This window comes from Littorina saxatilis, linkage group LG9, assembly GCF_037325665.1.
Source record: "Littorina saxatilis isolate snail1 linkage group LG9, US_GU_Lsax_2.0, whole genome shotgun sequence".
Lineage (NCBI taxonomy): Eukaryota > Metazoa > Mollusca > Gastropoda > Littorinimorpha > Littorinidae > Littorina > Littorina saxatilis.
The window spans coordinates 50964532-50978760 of record NC_090253.1 but is presented as its reverse complement, the minus strand read 5'-3'; the positions used below and the strand labels follow the sequence as shown (position 1 = coordinate 50978760).

Sequence of the window (14229 nt, the reverse complement as noted above, 5' to 3'; positions counted from 1 at the left end):
GTAATGATATCCATGGTACCTGTGAATCACCAGGAACCCAGTACCTCTGAGCTATAGCGGATACTGTTATATTGTGCTTACTGAGAGTATCTTCCCTTTCCTTATGGCTGTACTTCCTGCAAGATGGATACCTCAATAGAATGTTAAAACTAAACTACTTCTCCTGAGTCTGCAGTGAGCGTGAATGAAAGACACCCATACAACAACATGAACAGTAAATAATAACATCACATGGTGGCAGCGCGGGTAGTAAATATGTGCTCCCAAACCCCTGACATCGTCAGAGCGTAGTTTTAGGCAGCAGCACGAACCACGTGTCAAACTTCTAGCACATTCCACGTGTCACGCAAGCTTTATCATGGCAGAACGCGGTCCCATACCAGGCGGTCTACCCAACCCATCGATGGATTGGTCAAATCCAGACAGGGCTACAGCGTTAGCAGAATTCAAGCAGATGTGTGAGTACAGATTCACTGCAGAGCAAACGAAAGTGGAGAGACAGTACAGTCACATTTTTCTGTGGTCAGGAACTGAAGGTATGCGACTTTCAAACACTTGGGGGCTATCAGCTGAACAAATCAAGGATCCAACAAACATTTGGGACAAATTTGCTGAAATTGAACCTCAAGACAACTTCAGGATTCATCGTCTTGAACTTCAACAGTTTCGCCAGAATACTACTGAAACTGTAGATGATTTTGTCACACGGTGCAAAACCAAAGTGCTCAAGTGCAAGTTTTCTTCTGATGCAGCAAGAAATGAAAGACTGATCGAACATATTATCGCTGGCATCAAGTACCCGGAAGTGAAGAGAAAACTCCTACGGAAAGATGACACACTGACGCTGAAACAGGCACATGATCTATGTCGCTCACATGAAGCAAGTGTCACCCAGATGGAGAAAATGAGCAGCCTGAGCAAACCATTCACAGTTGATGCAGTCAACTCAAGAATCATGAACACCAAAGCATGTGGTAACTGTGGCATTAAGCACGCACCAAGAAAATGCCCAGCGTTCAACACGAAATGTGGTGCATGTGGCAAGATGAACCACTGGAAGAAGTATTGTCACAGTAGCAAGACGAACAGCCACGGCAGCCAAAACTCGCCTCAACGAGGAAGAGGAAACCAACAAGGAGGCTTCTGGCAGAGAAGACGCTCCGGCACACCTCATCGCCATCGCCGTCACGACTTCGTCAACGCCGAAGACGAAAACGACACAGACTACGACGAGGATAACATCACCTTCGAACCAATCAACTTCTCTACAGTCGGCAGCAGCGACGAGCGCACAGAAGTTTACGCCAATCTGTCTATCAAGCTCAGCAAGACCAAACATGCAAAACTCAAGGTGAAAGTCGACACAGGGGCGCAAGGCAACATCATGCCACTGAGAATATTTCGACGCATATATATATCCACAACAGCTGGATAAAGATGGTTACCCGAAACCAGGATCTACACAACAAAGAAGAATCAGACTGATTGCTTACAACGGCAGCGTCATCAACCAGTTCGGATATGTTACTCTACCCTGCAAGTACGGATAATCAACGTGGCACACTGAAGAGTTCTACATCACAGATGCTGATGGACCAGCCATCCTAGGCCGACCAGGAAGTACAAGACTTCAACTAGTCACACTTCACTGTCCGATTCAGTCGACACCAGTGAAAGCTGACCCAACTCCAATACAGGATGCGAAAGAACTCAAGCGTCTCTACCCTGACAGATTTGAAGGCTTTGGAGAGTTCCACGGAGATCTTCACATCACGCTGAAAGAAAATGCACAACCAGTCATTCAACCTCCACGCTAGTACCCCATCCAACTGCTACCAGAAATCAAAGCGGAGCTCGAAAAGATGCAGAAGAGTGGAGTGATCGTACCTGTCGAGGAACCTACCGACTGGGTGAACTCATTGGCCTTTAGCAGAAAGTCCAGTGGTGGTATAAGAATATGCCTCGATCCCAAGGACCTCAACAAAAGCATCAAAAAAACGCATCACAAGACGCCAACACTTGAAGAGATCATAAATCGATTCAGCGGAGCCAAACTTTTCAGCAAGTTGGATGCCCGACATGGCTACTGGTCAGTCAAGCTCGACGAAGAATCCAGTCGTCTCACTACGTTCAACAGCCCTTGCGGAAGATTTCGTTTCGTTCGACTACCTTTTGGCTTGAGCGTAAGCCAGGACATATTCCAAAACCACGTGGACCAGATCCTCAGCCAGTGTCCGGGAACCCTTGGCATCACAGATGACGTCGTTGTCTATGGCAAAGACGAGGATGAGCACGATCGCAACCTCCGTCAACTGATGGAAGTGGCAAAAAAGATGGGTCTAGTCTTCAACGAGGACAAGTGCTACATCAAGCGCAAACAGGTCAAGTTCTTCGGCATGATCTACGACGCTGACGGTGTACACCCGGATCCTGAGAAGACAACAGAGATCAAGAACCTACCATCACCAAAGAACCTCACCGAGCGACAGCAGTTTCTCGGCATGGTGCAATACATGTCTTCCTTCATCCCAAGGCTGGCAGATCACACGGCAGCTTTGAGAGCACTCACCAAGAAAGACGTGCAGTGGGACTGGAACAGCTCTCACCAGAAAGCCTTTCAGAAGGTCAAGGACATGATCTGTGAAGACACAGCGCTGACGTATTTTGACATCACCAAACCAGCTGTCATCCAAGTCGATGCATCACAGCAAGGATTAGGAGCAACCCTGATCCAGGACGACAAGCCGATTGCATTCGCCAGCAAAGCGCTCACAGAGACTGAGAAACGGTATGCGAACATCGAGCGTGAGCTACTCGCAGTCGTGTTCGGATGTGAACGTTTCAACACCTACGTGTTCGGGAAGCACTTCACTGTGCAATCAGACCACAAACCCTTGGAGCAGATTCAGAAGAAGAGCCTAGTGAGCACACCTCCCAGACTCTAAAGAATTATGCTTCGCCTTCAGAAGTACGACATGAACATTGTCTACCGCCCAGGCAAAGAAGTGGTCCCAGCAGACATGCTATCCAGACTCCATCCTACCACAGGACCTGAGATCGACATTGAGAAGTCAGTCTTCGCCGTTCAGTTTTCAGCAGATAGACTACAGCAGCTGAAAGATGAGACGTGCAGAGATCCGCACATGACGGCACTCAAAAACACCATCATCAAAGGATGGCCAGAGAAACCAAAAGACCTACCCAAGAACCTCAGACAGTACTTGTCGCTCAAGGAAGAACTCACCGTTGAGGATGACATAGTTCTCAAAGGAGACAGAGTCATGATTCCAGAGTCCATGAAGCAGTACATTCTACAGACAATTCATTCTGGTCACCAGGGAATAGAGAAATGTCGTATGAGAGCCAAAACGTGCGTATACTGGCATGGTCTAAGTCACGACATTGAAACCTTCGTGAAAACCTGCAAAACATGCCTGAAACATCAGAAAAGTCAACCCCATGAAGAACTGTTGCAGCATGAGATTCCAGAACGACCTTGGCATACAGTCAGCACTGACATCATGACGATGGATGGTAGCGACTACATTGTCGTTTGCGACTACTATTCAAAAATGCCGTTCGTACGCCGCACAGCAACAGCAGGCCAAACAACAAGCACTGGCATCATCTCCGCCCTCAGTCACTTCTTCGGGGAGCAAGGAGTTCCAGAAAAACTTGTCAGTGACAACGGGAAACCATACATCAACACTGAATTTCAAAGATTCAGAAAAGAATGGGGATTCCAGCATACTACAAGCTCACCAAGATACCCAAGATCAAACGGACTAGCAGAGAGAACCGTGCAGACAGTCAAGAACATTATGACCAAAGCAAAAAAGTCTCACTTTGACATCAACATAGCACTTCTTGCTTTCAGGTCTACTCCCATCGACCACAAACTCCCATCCCCAGCTGAACTCCTATACTCCCGCAAACTCAAAACAAACCTTCCCTCTGTTATTCCAAGAAGAAAGAAGTCAGAAAGCAGCTAGAAAAGCGTCAACAGCAGCAGAAGATGTACCATGACAGAACAGCAACACGCAGTCTCCCACCACTGTCAAAAGGTCAACCTGTCATGATGCAGAAAGAAGAAGGAGGAAAATGGACACCAGCAACAGTCATACAACCCAGCAACGAACCAGGATCATGCGTTGTCCAATCACCCAATGGAGCAACCTATTGCAGAAACAGTAGACACCTGATGAACCTGCAGAAGCCAACAGAACGACATGTCAGATTTTATGACAAACCTGAGATCATCGAGACCAGAACACCACCTCCAATCTCCACAACACCTGAGCAGAATGATGATCACATCCAACCAGCAGCAAAACCTCCATACATTACTCAGCCAGTAGTTGAAGCACCAACACCAAGGCCCCAGAGAAGCATCAAGAAGCCAGAAAGACTCATTGAAAGCATTTGATGATTTGACATTTGACGACATGACAAACATGTTTTGATTGTTTTGATTTATTTCATATGTTCTGTGTATTCAGTATTACAGAGACAAGTTTTGCAGAGACAAGAATTATGAACAATGACAACAGAAGTCTCAGTGAACAGTTTTCTTTATTTCAGAGCAACGGATTTTTTGTATTATTGCAGTTAGTGTTATGATCGCTAAAGTTATCTTTGTAATTGGTGTGATCGACAAAAAGAAGATCTTTGTAATTGTCCATGTTTAAGATGCAATCTTTCTTTAAAAGTAACGTTCAGAAATAATTATTTCATTGACATTATCAGAAAGTGATAAATAATTCTTTGGAATATTGATTATGTTCATTTTAGTGTTAAAGTGAGGTTTACCAGTTTTCAAGTTATTGGTTAAAGCGAAGTTGGAGTTATGTTATTTTCATTTATCTAAAGAAGAGGGATGTAATGATATCCATGGTACCTGTGAATCACCAGGAACCCAGTACCTCTGAGCTATAGCGGATACTGTTATATTGTGCTTACTGAGAGTATCTTCCCTTTCCTTATGGCTGTACTTCCTGCAAGATGGATACCTCAATACACCAGTTAACAGTTCCGCGGCCATTTTAGATCTCGCACATGCGCACTTCTTTTATCGCGAGCAGATTCGACCCATTTCCTTTTCCGGGTGATGCGCATATCGTTTTTTGGCATGTTTATGTCTTTTTCCTTTTCCGGTTGATTTCACCGCATGCGCAGATCGTGTTATTCGCCCACGTTTCTACGCAAGGGACACTACTCCGGCGCACTACTCCACCCGTTGAAAGGGGGAAACATTTTCTTCAGTACAAGTAGTCTTTATGAATAAACAATTAACAAGAAGGACGTTGTAAATTCATTCAATGCAGATAAAATACGAAATATGTTTGACAAACTTGTTCTGTTCTTATTCACATGACAAAATATGTGAAGATCGAGAGATGTTATTAAAAAACCGTGTTCCAGGCAACTCGCAAACAGATAACCGCTGTGCAAAGGAAACATGACACACTACTATTTGGCATATCTTTTTGCATTCATTGAACTTTCCCCAATAAATTCGGCTCACATCAGTCGTACCAAAAGTTTATCAAAACACGACACACAGGCGATAACAAATGCCCACCTGAACTTGTGGTTCGCAACCACACACTAACGACCGTCGAGGCACGTAATGAATTTTGCAATCTTCCGACCACCATTTTTTAAGTCGGTTACTCCCATTACTGCAACCAATAACACAGCATGTTGACGCCATCGCTAATTTGGATGTAACGTGAGGTTTTTGTTATAACGTAGAGGAAAACACACCGTCCCGTTCAATTGCTTCCATCACGTTGAGCAGACGATGCAGCGGTTGCTCGTCGAAATTTCTCGTCCAACCAGAATCGCTTTGGGTATCACGTGAGTTTTCCTTCTTTGTACCATGTAAGTGCCGAAACTGTTAACTGGTGTATACAATGTTGAAACTGAACTACTTCTCCTGAGTCTGCAGTGAGTGTGAGTGAAAGACACACATACAACAACATGAACAGTAAACAATAAAATCACACTCACCATGCTTGCTTCTAGCCGGAGGAGATCGGACGCGAACTGCAATCGAAGAAGGTGCTTTGAAAATTCCTTGAATGCAAAACAAATAAGCGGACATCTGCAGAATCACCGCGGGCCGGATTTAATTGACAATGCGTCATCATCACGAGTGACGTCAAGCTGTTTCGACAATTGTTTGTAGATTACGTCACTCCACGAGAGAAAGTCATACCGCTGTGCTCTCGCAGATCTTCTTGCTTGGTTAACCCGGCAATAATCCAGAATTGGCCCAGTGTTGGTTTGCCAGCAAAAACCCACCTATAATTGCCAGCAAAACGCCACCGATGGCCCAATGCTGGCAAACCAGCACTGGGCCATCAATGGCGTGCCAACAGTGGGCCAACTAAGGAATTTTACTGGCCGACAATATTACTGGAATGCCATAGATGGTCCAGTAATGGCAAGCAATAACTGGGCCTTAGTTGCCAAACCATAATTGGCCCAGTATTGTTTTTGTTATGGCCAGCTTTGCCAAACTTGCCAGCAAAAAAAACAGAAATGGCACAGTTCTGGCATGTTTCAGGGGCGGACGAAGGGGGGGGGGGGGGGGGGGGGGGGTTCTGGGGTTTCCGGAACCCCCCCCCCCCCCAGCCAAAAAATAAAAATATTTTTGGGGTATTAATCAGTGACATAATCTGCTGCCTGAAACTCAATCAATCAATCAATCAAAAGGAAGCTTATATAGCGCGTACAGTTCTAAGCACTTGTCGAAGAGTTGTCAACACAGGACTAACAAAGAAACTAACATCTACAGACAGACACGACCCCTATCACACACTAGCAAACCCTGATAAACATACAAAAAACAACTGTTTAACTACAATGTACACATCAATAGCTAGATCCAAACAAAATAATATTAAGCACAAAGAAAACACCTCTCACAGAGCAGTGCCAAGAATGTCTTTTGGGGCACAACACATCACATCGAACATGAAAGTCGCAGCCAGCTACGGGAAGAACTGAATCTTCAACCTACTCTTGAACGCGTCAAGAGAGGGGCTCTGGCGAAGCTCAAGCGGCAGGGAGTTCCAGACGGAGGGGCCCGCGGAGGGGCCCGCGGAGGGAAATGCACGCTGACCAGCAGATGCGAGTTTCGAGCGAGGGATGTGGAGGCGGAGTGGGTCAGCAGCAGAACGAAGGGGACGGTCGGAGGGCTGGGTGTAGAGGTCCAGGGAGGATTGAAGGTACTCGGGAGCAGAGTCGTTGAGACACTTGTAGACCAGAGTGGACAGTTTGTAGGAGATTCGGGTGTTGACAGGGAGCCAGTGCAAGGAGCGAAGTAGGGGGGTGATGTGATCTCGCTTCGTCTTCCTCAACGTCAGCCTGGCAGCAGCGTTCTGGACTCGTTGTAGACCATGAATGGATGAGGCGGGGAGGCCAGCCAGAAGGGAGTTGCAGTAGTCCAGACGACTGAAGATGAGGGAGACAACCAGCTTGACACACTCGTCGTGGGTGAGGTAGCGACGTATGGAGGCGATGCGTCGTAGGTGGAAAAAGCAGGTCTTGATGATGAAGGAGATGTGTGTCTGCATAGCGAGAGTGGAGTCGAGAAAGACGCCAAGGCTCTTGACAGCAGGGGAAAATGGAACAGTCGCGTCATCCAGCTGGAGGTCGGTCACAGTGAGGGAAGCAATCTTCTGTCGTGTTCCAACGAGAAGGGCCTCCGCCTTCTCACTGTTCAGGTACAACTTGTTCTCAGTCATCCAGTTCTTGATGTCAGTGAAACAACTGGAGATGGATCCCAGGAGATGGTCAACGTCCTCCGGCTTGGCGCTGTTCTGGAGCTGCGTGTCATCGGCAAAGGAGTTGTAGTTCAAGCCGTGGCGTTCGATGACCAGGGAGAGGGGTTGGGTGTACAGGGTGAAAAGGACAGGGCCGAGGACAGACCCTTGTGGGACGCCGAAGCGGACAGGGACAGGCTGAGAAGAGAACGAATCAGTGGTGACAGTCTGAGAGCGGTTCTGGAGGTAGTTCCGGAACCAAGAGAGGGCGGTGTCGTGAATGCCGAACGTGGAACTGAGGCGATCGACGAGTAGCTGGTGGTCGATCGTGTCGAAGGCCGCGGAAAGGTCCAGCAGCACAAGGGCAGAGACGAGACCGCTGTCTATTGCGTTCAGGAGGTCCGTGGTGATTTGCAGGAGCGCCGTCTCGGTGCTGTGGTGAGGGCGGTATGCTGACTGGTACACTGGCATCAGCGAGTTCCGAGACAGGTGGGCGCTCAACTGCTCCAGGATGATACGCTCCAGAAGCTTAGAGAGGAAGGGCAGGTTGGACACAGGACGGTAGTTCTTCAACTCATTGACGTCAAGGCCGGGCTTCTTGATGAGTGGGCGGACAACGGCAGACTTGAAGCAGTCGGGAATGACGCCTGTGGCCAGGGAGATGTTCATGATGTCTGTGATAGACGGCAGGAGCTTGTCCAGACACTTGGTGAACAGGAAGCCTGGCAGGGGGTCTAGCTCGCAGGTCTTGATGGCCGTCTTGGTGATGAGTCGCTTGACGTGGTTTTGAGTGACAGGCTGAAAGCACGTGAGGGGGGAGCCGGAGAAGGAGGGGGAGGGTGGGGACGGGACGAAGGGCTGCTGATCGAGTGTTCTCCGAAGCTTGTCAATCTTGTCCTTGAAGAACTCCGAGAATAACTCCGGGATATCTTGTGGTGGGTGAGCAGTGGGTAAGGGGGCAGCGGGGGAGGAGCCCAGGAGAGAGGACATGATGGAGAACAGCTCCCTGGATGATGAGGCGTTGGCGATGCGGTCGTGGAAGTGCTCGACCTTGGCAGCAGTGATGGCTTGCGTGACTCGAAGCAGCGCATCCCTGAGAATCTGCCGGTGAACCTCCAGGCCAGAGTGTCGCCATGCACGCTCCGCTCGCCGTCTCTCGATCTTGGCGGCTGTGATGTCCTCAGAGAACCAGGGAGCCGGCTGTCGCTCAGAGACTGCGCATAGGGATGGCGGGGCGTGTTTGTCGAGGAGCTGGCGCAGAGTCAAGCTGAAGAAATGGGCGGGGTCAGAGGACGGGTCTCGCTGGGCAAGCAGCAGGGCAGCTTCGTCTCCAAAAGCATCTGTCTCAATGTCTCGTAGCTTGCGACGTGTGACCATCTTCCGCTTCTGTGCTGGCTTGGTGATGTTGACGACGAAGTTGATGGCAGTGTGGTCGGAGACAAGATGGTCGTTGGCGACGAGGCTGGAGACCAGATTGTCCGAGGGTCGAGTGACAATCCAATCCAGGATGTGGCCACGGGAGTGGGAGGGAAAAGGAACGACCTGGTCCACACTGTAGCTGTCCAACAGCGCACGGGCCCGCTTGGTGTCAGCGTTGGCAGGGCAGTCCCAGTGGATGTTAAAGTCACCGAGGACGATGGCGCTGTGTGACGCCACGTTGTAGTGGTCGAGGGCTTGGGAGAACTCGTCGAAGAAAGTAGAGTCCTTCAGCTTGTTCTTAGTGTTAGGGGGAGGGCGATATATACACAGGAAGGTGAGGGTGGTGGTGGTGGCGACCGTCATCTCCACGGCTTCGAAGGTGGTGTGGGGGAAGGGGAGGCTGTCCGAGAAGGACGCTGCAGCATGCATGTGGTCCTTGTAGACGACGGCGATGCCACCACCACGCCCAGCCGGGCGGGGGAAGGAGACTGTCTTGTACCCTGCGGGGGTCAGCTGCTTGATCTTGGGGTCATCACCAGGTCGCAGCCACGTCTCGGTGATGAACAGGGCGTCTAACTTGTTTTCTATAATGTAGTCTGCTATCAGATCTGCTTTGCCTTCTGGATTCACTGACTGGGAGTTGAGGAGGCAGAGGTGTAGGGTGTTTTTGGAATGAGTGGGTGGATGCTGATGTAGGGTGGGCGGGTGCTGGGGAGGGGTTGTGGGAGAAAGGGGAGGGGTGGGGAGGTGAGGGGTGATGGGAGGATGGGGAGGGGTGGTGAGAGAATGGGGAGGGGTGGTGGGAGAATAGGGAGGGATAGAAGGAAGCAGGGAAAGGGTGGGGGGGATGCTGGGGAGGGGTAGTGGTACATTGGGTGGGGGTGGTGGGCGTCAGAGAAGTGGAGGTAGGAGAGGGGTTGAGGGCAGCAAGTTGCTGTGCGGTTCGAAGACGCTGCGAGCGGCCGGCGCGACAGCCCCTTACGGTTGGTGGTCTCTGCAGGATTCCCAGCTCCTTGAGATGGAGGTATAGAGGCCGTGGCAGGCGCAGTCTAGCAGCGTCGGTGGGACGGTAGTTGAGGGGGGAACCTATCGCCATAGTGAGAGAGAGGAGTGGAAAGAGAGAGAGAGAGAGAGAGAGAGAGAGAGAGAGTAAGAGAGAGAGAGAAAGAGAGAGACAGAGAGAGGGAGAGAGAAAGAGAGCTCACGCACTTTATGACAACTAAGAATGTACTCTGAGGGTACATCTCGGGAGACAATCCCCTACCTAATGTATAAGCGGGCAGAACAGTGGAAAAGGGGGTGACTCATCGCACGCAGGCGCTGGTCAGTGTAGCTACAGTTGACTGAACAACAACAATAGTCTAGCAGGCTACCAACTATGACGCCTGGGCAGAACAAAGGCCACTGTACACACTAAGGTACACGCTAACGCATAAGGCAGACTACGTTTACAGAAAGAGAAACACTCTAACCTAACAAAATAATAACAACAGTCTAAGCAATCTAGCAGCAAAAAGACTAACACGTACACTAAGTTCACTATAATTTACGACAGGCTACGGTCTAGGATGACACGGGAAGTCCGAAAGCGCCTCAACCACAACACCACAACACAGACGGATGAGATACACACTAACACTGAGATCAAATGCAGTAAAACAACCCACAAAACGTTGACAAGCACCACAGAATAAAACAACAAGCTCTCGTTGACAAACACCAACGAACGAAAACAAGACAAAACAGCAAGTAGAGAACAACGAAAACAAGGGAAACAAAACAGAACAAAAGCACTTAGCTGATTCACGACCGGGAAGGAAAGATGGCCGCTCTAACACGTGGAAAAACGATCACACAAATTCACACCAATTGCACTCACAAATTCACTTATTCCGACAAGACAGGTTCACAATCAGCTTCAATACACTCTTATACACCACTCTGCAAACATACAACACAAGAATCCTTGGAAATCAACACGAACATTATCCAAATATCGAGACAGGTAATGCAGCTGTAGTCAGCGCAAGAACAGACAACTCTCGCTTTTCTGGTAATGATCATCCTCAGAATGCACCAGATTGCACCATTTTGCATCCTTTTTTTCAAAATTGTCCGGGGGGGGGGGGGGGGGCATGCCCCCGGACCCCCCTAGCAAGCTTGGCGCTTAGCGCCTTCACACCCATATCTTCACAATATACTTTTAGAACCCCCCCCATAAAATGAACTGATCCGCCCCTGTGTTTATTGGGAACTAGCACGTGGGTTTACTTTAAACTCGTGCTACAAAGTAGACATGAAACAATGTAGGAAAACCGTGCCTTCACACCTGTTAGAGAATCAAAGTCAAGTAATTAAGTGATCATGAAGCATTTTGCTCAAAGAAAAAACTAATTGTGGTATTTTTTTTTTGTTAGAAGCAAGCAAGTCATCACAAGCCAGCGCTACGAACTGGCTGGCAGTCGGTCTTGGTCCAGGTGTGGCGATATTTGTTGTCTGTCTCGTTGTCGGTGTCGGTCTCGCGCTCTACATCAAGAGGAACAGGGGCGGGAACACGGGGACCGCCATGAACACCGGTGACCTTGCACACGTCGGTCAGTCCGGTCAAACCAATACGACGCTATAGACGATAATGCCAGCGAGGCCACTACAGCGTCTGACGCCGACACTGTCGGTGATGCTTCGTCGTCTGAACCCATTCCTGCAGTATAAACGAAACCACCTTGACGCTTTTCTGATGTGTTTGAATCCAGAAATTACAAACGTTACAGTATTTCACATAGGAATAACTCAAACACTTGATGTAAATCTAGCTGACCTTAATCACATTTCAAGGGATCAACCTTGGGATGATTTGTATCAAACAATTGTTTGGGTTTATAACTGACATACGTCCCAAATTTAAAGGGGTTGATAACATCCTTACATAGTTCAGATTAGCTGATCCTCGTCTGATTTTGATGTTGCATGGGATTGAATTTGGAAATATTTTGATTTTTTTAAGTGTTTCGAAGTTAACACTTTACAATTTAGCTGGTTTAAAGCATTCGATAACCATCTGCTGTCGATGTCTCATTGGTTTTATTTATCAGCTTGTAATATTAAACAAAATATCGGACATATCACTGACTTGAAGTTGCCATATATGCCATGTAAGTATGGACTGGATGTATAAAGCACCGGATGTATGAAAGTCTGGATGTATGAAAGGGGTAGGCAGGGTCCCGGCAGAAGCTACTCTTTGTTATTACTTAGAATTTTCCGGTTGTATGAAAATCGGATGTATAAAAGTCCGGTTGTATGAAAGCAAATCTCTGGTCCCGAGCAGCACAAATGCGTTGTTGCAAGACCGGTTGTAAGAAAACGAAAGTAGACCCAAGTCACCAAATGAGGATGCCCTGAAAACTTCCCCACCAACTGATTTTTATCCAGATTCTATAGCTGTCAACGAGTTGTTCTGTTTAATTTGTTTCTCCATTCAATCATTTTTTTAACCTGTTACAAATTCGTCACGAAGACCCATAAAATCCCAGAAGGCATTTGTGTTACATTTATAACCAGAGACATTGGTCATGGATGTGAATCAGTTGTTATCTGTTTATGTTGTTGTATTTTATGTTGTTGTATTTTATTTTGTTGTTATGTTGTTGTTTTTATGTTCTTGTTGTTGTTTTTACATTTAGTCAAGTTTTGACTAAATGTTTTAACGTAGAGGGGGGAATCGAGACGAGGGTTGTGGCCATGGTGTATGTGTATGTGTGTGTGTGTGTGTGTGTGTGTGTGTGTGTGTGTGTGTGTGTGTGTGTGTGTGTGTCTGTGTGTCTGTGCGTGTGTGTGTGTGTAGAGCGATTCAGACCAAACTAAAGGACCGATCTTTATGAAATTTGACATGAGAGTTTCTGAGAATGATATCCCCGGAGGTTTTTTTCTTTTTTTCGATAAATACTTTTGATGACGTCATATCCGTCTTTTTGTAAAAGTTGAGGTGGCACTGTCACACCCTCATTTTTCAATCAAATTGATTGATATTTTGGCCAAGCAATCTTCGACAAAGGCCGGACTTCGGTATTGCATTTCAGCTTGGTGGCTTAAAAATTAGGTAATGACTTTGGTCATTATAAATCTGAAAATTGTAAAAACAAAAAAAAATTTATAAAACGATCCAAATTCACGTTCATCTTATTTTTCATCATTTTCTGATTCCAAAAACATATGCATATGTTATATTTGGATTAAAAACAAGCTCTGAAAATTAAATATATAAAAATTATGATCAAAATTAAATTTTCCAAATCAATTTAAAAACACGTTCTTCTTAACCCTTGTCGGTTCCTGATTCCAAAAACATATAGATATGATATGTTTGGATTAAAAACACGCTCAGAAAGTTAAAACGAAGTGTCGCTAGTTTGCCTATTAGCTTCTCCTTCACTATGATGTTGTAGTTATTCGCTATTCCTTTGTGTCTTTCTCTACCTACGTGACCGTGTGTTCGTTCTTGCTTTTTTGGGTCTTTTTTCTGCTTTGTTGTTGTTGTTTTTTTTACATACCTCTGTGAAATTATGTCCACCCAAGAACCTGTACTACCTGTCTTCATCAGAAACAATGATATTGCTCGCACAGCTCTGAACCCCGCGACAGTCCTTGAGGTCTGTCTGGCTGCTGAACGTATCTCTGGTCGAGGCTCGATTATAGGGGCTCAGGACATCAGGGGCCTATGGAGAATTTACCCTGCCAACCGCGACTCCAGGAACACTTTGCTCATCCAAGGAATCGCCCTGCGTGCTATGACCATCAAAGTGTGTGCAACCAACCCTTATACCCTTCGGGACAACGCGGGGGAGGAGACTCCGTCTACCAAAGTTTGGATCGACGATATTCCGATCTCCGTTGCTGACTCTGAGATCGAATTCTCCCTTGTGAAACTGGGATGCGAACTTCGATCGGCAGTTAAGATGGAAAGAGCTAGGGACGCTGACAACAAACTAACTCGATTCCTGACGGGACGTCGGTTTGTTTTCATCACCACCCCCACAAC

General features: G+C 47.4%; 1 long non-coding RNA gene across 3 annotated transcripts in view; it reads left to right on the top strand.

Moving 5' to 3' along the window:
- Positions 1-12818, top strand: part of LOC138976377 (uncharacterized) — a 115795-nt gene extending 102977 nt beyond the window's left edge. Inside the window, exon 8 of one of the 3 annotated variants that reach the window (XR_011458971.1) lies at positions 11609-12818. This is a non-coding gene — a long non-coding RNA (uncharacterized lncRNA). The remainder of the gene's footprint in view (positions 1-11608) is intronic. The other 2 variants (XR_011458970.1, XR_011458969.1) reach the window with 2 other exon arrangements.
- Positions 12819-14229: the final 1411 nt, after the last annotated feature.